Raw genomic sequence first — 14,062 nt, 5'->3', positions numbered from 1 at the left:
TCATAAAACCGGTTTCGTTTTTGTTTTTGAAACAAAACATAAGAGGTGGTCGTTTGCGACAAGTGTTCTGTTTTTGTATTGAAATGACTAACTGTTATACAAAAAAAAAAAAAAAAAAAACAACCAGGCTGTCACTTGAACCACTGAAACACATTTACCAGACATTGAACTGCTTGAATGCACTCTAAAGCCAATATTCAATTACAACAATAACAGACTGACCGAAAATTCGTTGCACTAGGAAATTACAACAAATAAAAAAATTAAAACAGAAAAAAATATTAAAAATATGTTTTAATTGCCTGGCTGGAATAGGAAACCGCTCAACAATTGGTAAATCAAAACAGCTGCACGAAATTGCACAACTGATAAACGAGTGCTGGAGAAATGCTAATAAAATTGCCACAAGGTTATTGACAATATCGATGGAGATTTATCTGGGTGTGTGTGTGTGTGGAAAATCACTTTCCAACTGCCAGCGGTGAGGCCAACGGGCAGTCTAGTCAAATATTATAATTAATTAGCCATAGATAATAATTTATGGTCAATATTCAAGTTGTTCAATTGTCGGCGTCATTGCGGAATATGTGAATGGGAGTCGGTGAGTGGGATAATTGAATTCATTTAATTTCATTATAAAAATATTCAATAACAACCTATGGAAATTAATGAGAATTATAATATGGTCGACAAATGGAGGCGTCACAAGTCGGCTCATTATTCATCACCTGGTACAGTTTAATGCAAACCAAGTAGGAGAAAGGCTTTTATACATTCGCCAGGTGGTCTAGGCGTGTTAGAAATGCAAGAAATAAGATAAATTCGCAAAAAAATGCAAAAATTCTAAGAAAAATAACTGTTATACAAACTGTTATACAACTGCTATACTCTCGGAATTTGATTTTATACTAATTTTAACAAGAATTGTAATGAAATACAGTGAGTTTTGTATAATATAACAGTTTTAGAAACTGTTATACAAGTGTTATACTTTTCTACAAACTATTATTTAACTGACACACTAATCAAGATCGATTTTAAAATGACACCAAAAAGGTTTTTTTTTCATAACATAACAGTTTTAGAAACTGTTATACTTTTATACAAACTGTTATACTCATCGAAATCGAGTTTAGAAGGATACTAAAAAGAATTTTATTAAAATTCAGTTAATTTCAAAAAACATAACAGTTTTACAAACTGTTATACAGCTGTTATATTTTTATGCAAACTGTTATACTTATCGAAATTCTTTTTTTAATGATACTAGCAATAATTTTATTAAAATATGGTTAATATCGCCAAATATAACAGTTTTGATAACTGTTATACAACCGTTATACTCTCGAAATTCGATTTTATAGGGATACTAGCAAGAATTGAATTGAAAAATGGTTAATTTCGTATAATATAACATTTTTAAAAACTGCTATACAACTGTTATACTGTTTTGCGAACTGTTCTACTCATCGAAATTAGTTTTATAATGAAACCAGCAAGAATTTTATTAAAATATGGTTAATTTCGAAAAATATAACAGTTTTGCAAATTGTTATACGACTGTTATACTTTTATACAAACTGTTGTACGCAATGAAATTGATTTTATAATGATACTAGCAACAATTTCATTGAAATATAGTGAATTTCGCATATTATAACAGTTTAAAAAAGTGTTATACAACTGTTATAATTTTATACAAACTGTTATACTTATCGAAATTGAATTTATAATAATACTAGCAAGAATTTTATTAAACTGCAGTTTAATTTGTAAAATATAACAGTTTTGCAAACTGTTATACAACTGTTATACTTTTATACAAACTGTTATACTCATATAAATTGATTTTATAATGATATTAGCAAGAATTTTATTAAAATATGATAAATTCCGCACAATATAACAGTTTTAAAAAATGTTATACAACTGTTATACTCTCGAAATCGGTTTTATAATGATGATGAATGATACTAACAAGAACTTTATTAAAATTCAGTTGATTTTTCAAAATATAACAGTTTTACAAACTGTTATACAACTTTTATACCATTATACAATCTGTTATACTTTTTGAAATTAATTTTATAATTTTTAGTAAAATATAATATAATTTTAATATAATTTTAATAAAATATGGTTAATTTCGAAAAATATAACAGTTTTGCGAACTGTTATACTCTCGGAATTAGATTTTATAATGATACTAGCAAGAATTTCATTGACACATAGTGAATTTCGCATAATATAACAGTTTAAGAAACTGGTCTACAACTGTTATACTTTTACACCAACTGTTATATAACACATATACTCACCGAAATCGGATTTATAATGATACTAGCAAGAATTTTATCAAAATTCAGTTAATTTTGAAAAATATAACAGTTTTACAAACTGTTATACAACTGTTATACACACGAAACATTGTATAGATTACTATAAGAGTATTTCGACACGTTTAAACTGTAAAACATATGCTAAAACCACAAAAATGCAAAAATGTTGTAAAGAATAACTGTTATACAAACTGTTATACAATTGTTATACTCATCCAAATTGAGTTTGCAATGATACTAGTAAAAATTTCGTTGAAACACAGTCAATTTTGCAAATATTAACAGTTTTACAAACTGTTATACAACTGTTATATTCATAAAAATTGACCCACACAGTGGTGTACATTGCGGACTATAAATGTTAAAACTGTAAAAACAAGCTACTATCACAAAAAAGGCAAAAATATAGTAAAAAGTAACTGTTATACAACTGTTATACTTTTATACAAACTGTTATATAACTGGCATACTCATGGATATCAGTTTTAGAATAATACTAAAAAAAATTCTATTAGTTAATACAGTTCATTTTGTAAAATATAACTGTTTTACCAACTGTTATACAACTGTTACACTTTTATAAAAACTGTTATACTCATCGAAATTAATTTTATAATGATGCTAGCAAGTATTTTATTAAAATGTAGTTAATCCTGTAAAATATAACAGTTTTACAAACTGTTATACAAACTGTTATACTCCCAAAAAAATGTGTAGATTACCATAAGAGTGTCTAGACATGATAAAACTGTAAAAAAAACTAACAAAATCTGCAAAAATATTGTAAAAAATAACTGTTATACAAACTGCTATACAGCTGTTATATTCAGTAAACTTGATTTCATAATGATACTATGGTCTAGCTTTAATAACACTATATAAAAAAAAAAGAAATAAACTCAAGAAAATTGTAAAAATTTTGCAAAAAGTAACTGTTATACTCACAAAAATTGGTAATTGAAGATTTCCTATAAATAGCCTAAATGAGCCGAAAAATTTTTGATTTGATTGCAAATATCTAACTGTTATACTGTTTATATGTTATACTGAGCCGAAAAAATATTTTTGTAGTCACAAAAATTAAAAAACAAAATATTCTCACTGAAATCCTAATTCAATCGGTCTTAATTGAAGAGGTTGTTTAGAAATAATAATTTAGCCTATAAAAATGCAAATGGTGTAAAATAAACTGTTATACAGCTTTTATTTTTGGGAAAATTAATATTTTCTCATAAAAATCTTAATTCAACTGGTCTGAATTGACAGTTTTCTATAGAGTTCCTCATTGAGCCGAGATAATTGTGAATTTGGTAAATAGGTAACTGTTATACAAACTGCTATACTCAAGAAAATCGTTTTTATAATGATATTAGCCACAATTTTGATAAAAAATAGTTCATTTCACATAATATAACAGTTATGCAAACTGTTATACAAACTGTTATACTCACGAAAATGAGTGATTTTGTAATATTAAACATAATTAGTACGAAATTATGCTATTTCTTCATGTAATGCCGATTATAAAGGGGTGTTACTAAACTGTTATGCCAATAAAAGCGGTTTTTACAGTCATAAATATGATTAAATGAAATTCAGGTGAAATACTCGTGATTTAAACAATTTCCTCCTACACTTTGCCAAAACCTGAATTTGAAAACATTTCCTGATCTGACGTTACAACTAAATTATTTTAAACTGTTATATTCAACCACAATAAGTGTTATACACACTGTTATACTCACGAAAATCATGTTTATGATGATATTAGCCAAAATTTCGTTACTGAAATAGTTAATTTCACAAAATATAACAGTTATGCAAACTGTTATACAAACTGTTATACTCACGAAAATGACTAATTTTGTAATATTGAACATAATTAATACGATATAATGCAATTTTCTTATGGTATACCTATCACCAAGGGTGTTATAATACTGTTATACCAATAAAAGCTAACTGTTATACTCCAAAAATGGTTTATATTGCGTTATAAAACATATTTTATGTTAACTAACATTGGTTCTTAAAGTAAAGCAATGTGTTTTTAAACTGTTATACAAACCAAAATTAGGTTTCTGTTGTAATTCCCTCTCAAGATTCCTTCCTTTAAATAAAGATTTTACGTAACTTCCCCCAAAATATTTTGCCAAAATTTAAATTTTCAAATATAATTCCTAATCTCACGTTACATCGAAATTATTTCAAACTGTTATATTCTTCTGTTATACACCAACACATTGACATTCTCATCGTGTTATTTGTTATGAATTTCAAAATAACGTTCCTGCAATTCATTAAGACATTACGTGGTGGCTGTTGGTTGGCGTTGGCGTTAGTCTCATTGCTGCCAGTAGTTGACAGACGGTTGCGTTGGCCTTTAAAACCATTTCGAACAATGAAATGCATTTCTCATTCCCATTCCCAATGTGTGCATGTTGTGTGGGTTTGTCTGTGTGTGTGCGTGTGTTTATGTTTGCTGACACAAACTGCAACAACTACAACTTTTTTGAGAAATGTCAATATTTGTTGCGCGCACATCAGACAACACCAACAACAACTGGTGTTGTGTTCCTAGTTTTGTTCGAATAAACAAAGTGTCAGACGTAAATGCCCTTCAAACCCCTCCATTGCAACGCAGTCGTTACACCGAACGTGCTTGGCAAACGTGAATGGGCCACATTTGTAGCAGATCGAATTCGAGGAAGTATGGTATGAATTATGAAACATGAAAGTTACTTAGGAAAAAAAAAAACAATTGGGAAATAATATGGCGCCTAGATGTAGGCAATGGTTTTTTTTCGAAGAAAATTTTCTAACGATATAACAGAGGTAATAGCAGAAGGAATATGACTTTAATTTTGTAACTCAGCTGCAACAAATATTTCAAAATTAGGGAAATAATATGGCGCCTAGATGTAGGCGATAGTTTTTTTTTGTAGAAATTTTCTAAGGATAAAATAGCCAAACTTCAATTTTGTAATTCAATTGAAATCAAATATTTCAAAATTAGGGAAATAATATGGCACCTAGAGGTTATACTTAGAGGTTATACTTAGACTAAAAGTCGCAAACTTTTCCAAAAAAAAAAACCTAGTCTAAAATAAGTGATTTTTGGAGGCCATCCTTAACCTAAAAGACGTTGATTTTTATAGAATTTTTAGGAGGCATTCTTAGTTTAAAAGACGTGGATTGCCAGAGGCCGTCCATTGACTAATATACATGGATTTTTATTTAGAGACCATCCTTAGACTTAAAGACATGGATTTTTAGAGGTCGTCCTGAAAACAGTTGTGGATTTTTTAGAGGCCACCCTTTGACTAAAATTTGTTTATTTTTAGGAATTTTTTGGAGAACACCCTTGCACAAAAATATGAGGATTTTTTAAATATTTTTTAGAGGTCATTCTGAGACTAAAAGGTGTTGTCGTCCTCAGATTAAAATACATGTCTTTCGAAAATTTTTGGACGCCATCCTTAAAATGAAAGACGTGGATTTTTAGGATTTTTAGGGGTCATCCTTAGTTTAAAAGATGTGGATTTTAAGAGGCCGTCCATAGACTTATAGCTAGGGATTTGTAAAGAATTTTTAAGAGGTCATCTTTAGACTAAAAGGCGTGGATTTTTATAGAAATTCATCTATCATTATTTTATAGGCCATCCTTACACTAAAAGATGTGAATTTTCGAAAGATTTTTAGAGGCTATCCTTAGACTAAAAGAAGTGGATTTTTAAGAATTTTTTAGAGGACATCCTTAGACAAAAATTTGTGGTTTTTTTTTAAATATTTTTAGGGGCCATCCTTAGACTAAAAGTCGTGGATTTTTAGAGGCCGTGCATAGACTAATAGTCGGGGATTTTCGGAGAATTATTTAGAGACCATCCTTAGACTAAAGGCAGTGGATTTTAAGAGGCCGTCCTTACACTAAACGACCTGGATTTTTAGAGGACATCCTCAGACTAAAATATGTAAATTTTTATAGTCCATTCTTAGTTTAAAAGACTCGGATTTTTTAAGAATTATTTAGAGACTAAAAGGCGTAGATATTTAAGCATTTTTAAGAGGCCGCTCTTAGACTAAAAGATTTGGATTATTGAGTGTTTTTAGAAGGCAATCCTAAAGATGTGGTGGTGTTTACAGGCCATACTTAGACAAAAATCGGTGGATTTTTAAAAATTTTCCGTAAAGAAATATTCCAAGGATCTACTAGAGGATTGTGGAGGATAAAGATTTCCAATTTTTCAGCCCAGCTGAAAACCAAAGATTGAAAAAAAAACTAATCTCCAATATATGCTCGAGAAACAAAACAAAAAATATTCCATTGCCTATTTTTAGGCTGACCTTTACCCACAAGCCAAAAATGCTGAAAATAATTACCAAAAACTGTCACTGCTGTTTATAACTACAAGAATGCCAAAGCAAAACTAATGGTCTTGTAAAATATTGCTTGTCATCTTTGGGAAACCAATGACCTCCTCTTCTTCCCTCCCCCATCCTCCCCGAAGGAGATATGAAACACAATGTAAAGAGAAAATTGTAAAAAAACACAATATTTGTGGCAAACCAAACTGACAAGGTGATCCATCCAACCTCGCTCGTGTGTGTTTGTGTGCTTATTGACATTTCATAATTCACAGCACGTTTTCAATTTTGAGAAAGCAAAAAAAAAAAACTTTTTTTCAAACCTCTGAGATATTATCCCTTTTTTGTGGCTCCATCGATATATGTGTGTAATATTACGTCAAGAAACAATGTTATGAGCAACAGGCCAAGATGTCATAGCCACATAAAAAAAAAAAAACTTTATCTGAAAGAGGAATGCCAAAATATTCGCCTAAAGGCAAACAATCTGATCTGCAATCGGTATATATTTTTTGGAGAGCAATCAATGTATTTTTAAGAAGCTTTAATGAGCTGTAAAACTCGATTTTATTGCCGAGATATGCACAAATGTTGTTGATGTTGCTTTTAACGGAGGTTAATAATCGTAAAACGAATTAAAAATAATAAGGACAGTTACATTATGTGGAGGCTGAAGATAATTTGCGAATTCGTGACAAAGAGAATTTTAAGGGAGAAAATTTGAAAAAGAAAAGGCGTGGATTTTTTAAAATATATTTTCGAAGAGCTGTCACTGCTGCTACACTTTTGGAAGAACCCCATAATTCCAGATGTTTTCAAAAATATTTTTTGAAGAGGTATCAAAGAGTGGATTTTTTGGCAAAAATACTTTTTGAAGAGGCATCAGAGCTATTTTAAATATTTGCCTATTTTATTGGATTGGATTGGCCTATTTTAACATATATTTTTTAAATAATATAAAATTAAAAAATATTTAGAAGGACCTATCAAAGCATGTTTTCTTTCTAAAAAAATTGAAGAGGTATCAAAGCGTGAATTAAAAAAATACTTTTTTTTTTGAAGAGGTATCAAAACTTGGGTTTTGAAAAAAAAATTGGAAAACTATCAAAGCGTTAATTTATATGTATATATATATTTTTTTTTTTTTTTGAAGAGTTATCGCTTCGAGGACTTTTTAAAAAATATATACTAATAAGCTATCAATGCGTGGATTTTTTAAAGAAATATTTTTTATATATTTTTTTAAAATATATTTAAAAAAACTAAGTATAACTATTTTTATACCCTACACCACAAGGTGGTCAGTGTACAAAGTACAGCTCGCATTTATTGCCCTATCCAGATGAAATTTTGCACAAATCGTTTGTTTGGCCCAAGGACGAACCCTATTGAAATTGGGGATAATCGGTCAAAATTTAGTTATAGCCCCCATATATATCTTCGTCCGATTTGCTTTTTTATTGTGCACCAAACGTGTAATATCAGCCCGAATAGTATGGAATTTTGCACATACAAGCAAATTAGTCCTGAAAATAAGTATGCCAAATTTGACCGAAATCGGTTCAGATATAGTCATATATATTGTTCATCCGATTTCTTATTTTTGTCCTCCACAGACGAAGTATGCTCTCTGTAATAACGATATTTGAGAAACTATATCAAATACAGCTCAGATATACCTTTACCACATTTTATCGATATCGGTTCAGATTTGGACATAGCTCCCATATATATCTTCGTCCGATTTACTTTTTATTGTGCACCAAACCCGTAAAAATAGCACAAATGGGATATAATTTGGCACTTATGACCAAATTGAGTCTAGAAATAAGTATGTCAAATTTGGTGAAAATCGGTTCAGATATATTTACAGCTCTAATATATATTTTTCATCCGATTTGTTATATTTGTTCTCCGTTATCGTTGTTACAGAGTGCATATTACGGCCAATATGCACTCTGTAACAACGATATTCGGGGAAATATATCAAATAAAATTCAGAAATACCTTTGCCAAATTTTATCGAGATCGGATCAGTTTTGGATATAGCTCCCATATATATCTTTATCCGATTTCAAGTTAACTGTTCACCAAATGGGTAATACAAGCTTGAATTGAAAAAACACAAATGTCTCGGAAAGTTTGATAGAAATCGATTGAGAGTAGGATATTCCTCTCATATACTGGTTACTTTGGACTTTAAATTATATCTATAATCATAATCATAATTATTAAATTCTCGCAAATTCCGAATATAAACTTTTATTTGTTATGTGAAGCTCTACGAAATATGCAAAGTGGTCTGCTGTATCACAAAGTCGGTCCGTCCGACTTTAAGATTTTCTTTACTGGCATTTTATGAAATATTTTCGAAGAGCTGTCATAGCGCGGATTTTTTAAAAGATATTTTCAAAGTCTTTAAATATTTTCGATTTATTTTTATTTATTTTGAAAAACTTTTTTATAAATATAATTTTTGGAGGTCTATTAAAGCGTGATTTTTATACCCTCCATCATAGTAACGGCACCTCTCGATATTCGGTATTTTGATGATTTTAGCGACATTATTCACCGGAAATGTTTCAAATTTTGGTATTTGAAGTTCGCAATGGATACTACAGCCTAAGACAGAAAATTGTCTGGTCCACGTCTTTGTATAGCCCCCATATTCGGTATTTTAATGATTTTATCTACATTATTCACCGACTTTTTTCAAGTTTGGCATAGCCATATTATATATGGCTTGTCAGATCGTGGATTTAAAAAATATATACTGGTGAATGGCTTGCCATATAGTGGATTTTTTAAAATAAAAAAAAAATTAAGGGATTCCATCGTTAAAAAAAAGGAAAAAAGATTTTTAAAAAATTATATATTTTTGATTGGCTTGTCAGAGCGTGGATATAAAGTATTTTTGGAGAGATTCCAAGCATAGATTTTTAAAAAGATATTTTGTGATTTAAAAAAAATTGTAGATATTCCAAGCCTAGATTTTTGAAAAAAAATATATATAAAATATAAAAAAATATTTGTGAATCAGAGCGTTGATTTGTATAAATAAAAAAAATTGAAGAGATTCCATTGTGGATTTAAAACAAAATGTGAATGGCTATGAATGGACTATCAGAGCGTGGATTTGAAAAAAAAAAACAAGTTAAAAAGCAGCAAGTTCGGCCGGGCCGAACTTTGAATACCCTCCAACATTTGGAACGAATTTGGAAATTTAAAAAAAATATAATCCTTAAAAAATTCTGTTAAATTTTAAAAATACCGAATATTGCCGTTATATTGGGGTCTATACGACATGGACCTACATAGGCTTTGTTTGCCATTAGCCATTACCATATTCAAATTCGAAACTTGAAATAAACGGTGAATAATGTGGCTAAAATCATCAAAATATCGTATATAGGGAGGTACCATTATATCGGAGCTGTGCGAAGACCTGGACCAGCATAGACAATTTTCTGTCACAGGCTATAGCATCCATTACTAACGTCAGATACAATATCTCAAACAATTTCAGTGGCTATTGTACCTAAACTCGTCAAAATACCGAATATAGGGAGGTACTGATATATGGGGCCTATACGAAGACCTGGACCTGCATAGACATTTTTCTGTCACAGACTGTAGTTCCCATTACGAACTCTAAATACGTAATTTGAAACAATTCCGGTGAAAAATGGCGTTAAAATCATCAAAATACCGAATTTTGGGAGGTACCGTTATATGGGAGCTATACGAAGACGTAGACCTGCACAGACAATTTTCTGCCATAGGCTGTAGTATTCATTACGAATCTCAAACACCAAATTTGAAATAATTTCGGTGAATTATGTCGCTAAAATCATCGAAATACCGAATATAGGGAGATACCGTTATATGGGGGCTATATGATGGCCCATTTACGAACTTAACCTGCCTACTGGAAAAATAAACAGGTGTGCAAAATTTTAGCCTTCTATCTCAATTCGTTCGAAAGATAGCGTGATTACAACAGACAGACAGACAGACGGACATGGCTAAATCGACTTAGAATTTTACGCTGATCAAGAATATATATACTTTGTTGGGTCTGACGTGAGTATTTCGAGGAGTTACAAACGGAATGACAAAGTTAATATACCATCCATAGTATGGTGGAGGGTATAAAAATTGAAAAAAAAATTGTGGATTAAAAAATATTTTTAAATGACCTATCAGAGGATTTTTTAAAATAACAAAAATTTGAAGAGATTCTATTGTGGATTTAAAGAAATATTTTTGAATGAGAGTGGACTTTTTACAATAAAAAAAATTAAAGAGATTCCATTGTGGATTTAAAAAAAAAAAATTTTTGATTGGTCTATCAGAGCGTTGATTTAAAGTTTTATTTTTTTTTTTTGAAGAGATTCCAAGCCTAGATTTAAAAAAAAATATTTTAAAAATATTTGTGAAGGGCCAATCAGAGCGTGGATTGATTAAATAATTTTTTTTGAAGAGATTCCATTGTGGATTTGAAAAAAATTGTGAATGGCTATGAATGGCCCATTAGAGCGTGGATTAAAAAAATATTTGTGAAAGGCCTATCAGAGCGTGGATTTTTTAAAATAAAGAAATTACAAAAGAGATTCCATCGGGGATTTAAAAAAAAAAATATTTTTGAATGGCTATGGAAGGTCTAATAGAGCGTGGATTTAAAAAAATGAGGAGATTCCATCGTGGATTTTTAAAAAATATTTGTGAATGCTTATCAGAGAGTGTATTAAATAAAAAAAATTGTCGGGATCCAAGCCTTGATTTTTAAATCTATGTGTGGATTTAAAAAAAATATTTTTCAAAAATTATCATTGCGTGATCTATCACATTGCGGATTTGAAAAAAATTCTTTAAACTTTTAACAAAAGCGATAAGAGCATGGATTGTTTGAAAAATATGTTTCAACAACTTTCCAAGCGATTTCTTTCAGAAAACTGGCCGAAAATCTTTTAAGCGTCTGAGTTGCAAGCAAAACTATTCGGAGTTTCGCATAGACTTCATATCAAACTGATTTAAAAATTATTTTATGTAGGTTTTCAAAGAAAAAATGAGATACAAAAGGTAAGTATTCAATGTTGTACTTCGCCCAAAAGTATGCAATGGTTATCCTTCTGAGAGAGAGTAAAAAGCCACCTATGCTCAAAAAACTAAAAATGAACATTTTCCTCTTCTCCAAACAAAACAATAAAAATCCATTAAATATAACATTATAACCATTAAGAAATGGCTATCAAGATGAAAGGAAACAATAACAACAACAGCAACAACGAAAAAATCCATACAAATAATAGAAAAGCAGCAGCAACAACAACAACAACAGTGCAACTGGAGAGGAAAGCATTTAGCCACAACAAGCCGGAGAAGAAATAAAAACGCGAAACAATTTAGCCATATTTTTAATGGATTGCAACAATGGAACCTAGGGATAAGTACAAAACAAAAACACAATGAGGGAGAGGGTGAAACAAATAGGAGTGGGGGAGGAAGAAAACGCCAAAGTATGTCAACATGAAAAACATTAATGCTTGACAGATGTGTGACACAAGCTGCACAAGATGAGAAACAATATTCAATGGATATTCTCCGGCATAACCAACCATGGGCTTTCAATGGCGTGTGTGTGTGTATCGATGTATCTGTGTTTGTATTTCAAGGATGTAGTTTTTCATTTGACGTTTGCGATTCTTCTCCTCCCCCCGATAGTTGTTACCCATATATCACATATATAATTATGTGGCATACATTAAGGCATTGTCAATCTAGCTGGCCACGTTAAAGCATACTTTTAGGCTCTTGTTTAACAAACCATTATCTCATTTGCATTGAAATCGACTCTTTGTTGCCATTATATGATGAGGAGGATAGTTTTTTTTTTTTTTTTTGTTATATTTCCTTTTTACCCTCCCAGAGCAATTTCTTTGCTTCCTTTGACGTTTGCCTGACTGACTTCCGGCAACTATTACTCATTGTTATATTCTCATTTAGTTGCGCTCTCTCTCTCTCTCCCTCTCTCTCCACGTTTGTATTTTCTTGAAAATAATTGCTGTAATTTATAATATTTGCCATGGAATTTGTATTATTTGAAGCCGAAGAATTCTGAGAACGCCCACCATAACATTCCTAGACAGAACTTTTGGTCTGCTGGTGCTTCTTCTTCTTCTTCTAGTTTTGTAATTATGTAAATAGTTCCTGTGTCATTATTTTTCTTTTTAGCCTTCGTTTCGAGAAAATCGGTACTTCTGTTTCAGTTTAATATTCTACTATTTGGCAGGAAACAATTTGTCTAATGGATATTGAAAAATGAGGATGTCGAGAAGGGGGGTAAATTGTTATCATTACAAACAAAGTAAAGCTTCTAGTCCTTGGCAGGATTATAAAAAGTTCAATTTTTTAAATTTTATTTAAAATTTATTTTTAAAATATTTTTTTAATATTGAAATAATTAAAAAAAAACAAGTTAAAAATTTGAAGAGAATCGGATGCTTATATCGCATTTTAGGGGCCTTTTGATTATTCAAAATTCAAACCCCTTTGTGGGGGAGGTACCAGAAGGGATTGGCCGATATCTACCATATTCGCACCAGATCTTATGTTAGTTAAAATATTAGGATGTGTGAAATTTGAAGAGAATCGGATGTTTATTTCACATTTTATGGGCGTTCTGATTATTCAAAATTTTGACCCCTTTGTGTGAGAGGTACCAGAAGGAGAAGACCGACATATTCTATTTTCACACCTAATATTGTGTTAATAAAAATATTGGAATGTGCGAAATTTCAAAAGAATCTAACGCATATTTCGCATTTTAGGAGCATTTTTATTAATTAAAATTTGTACTCCTTTGTGGGGGAGGTACCGGAAGGAGTGGACCGATATATCCCATCTTAACAACAGATATTGTATTGAAAGAAATGCTGGGATGTGCCAAGTTTGAAAGGTATCGGATGCTTATTTTGCCATTTTAGGAGCATTTTGATTATTCAAAAATTTGACCCCTTTGTGGGGGAGGTACCAGAAGGGGTGGCCCGAATTATTTCATTTTTTGATAAGATCTAGTTTTGGTAGAAATATTGGGATGTGAGAAGTTTGAAGAGAATCGAATTCATATTTCACATTTTGGGAGCGTTTTAGTTATTCAAAATTCTAACACCTTTGTGTGGGAGGTACCAGAAGGGATGGGCCGATATCTACCATTTTCATACCAGGTCTTATGTTCGTAGAAATATTGGGATGAGTGAAATTTGAAAAGAATCGGATGCTTATTACGCATTTTAGAAGCGTTTTCATTATTCAAAATTTTGACCTCTTTGTGGGGGAGGTGCCAGAAGGGGTGGACC

General features: G+C 30.8%; 1 protein-coding gene across 2 annotated transcripts in view; it reads right to left on the bottom strand.

Moving 5' to 3' along the window:
* Positions 1 to 14,062, bottom strand: part of LOC101888347 (uncharacterized) — a 426,552-nt gene that overhangs the window by 196,400 nt on the left and 216,090 nt on the right. The gene's annotated exons all lie outside the window — the stretch shown is intronic.

This window comes from Musca domestica, unplaced genomic scaffold (assembly GCF_030504385.1).
Source record: "Musca domestica strain aabys unplaced genomic scaffold, Musca_domestica.polishedcontigs.V.1.1 24, whole genome shotgun sequence".
Classification (NCBI taxonomy): Eukaryota; Metazoa; Arthropoda; class Insecta; order Diptera; family Muscidae; genus Musca; species Musca domestica.
Note: the sequence above shows the minus strand (reverse complement) of the source record. Positions and strands in the feature narration are given on the sequence as shown.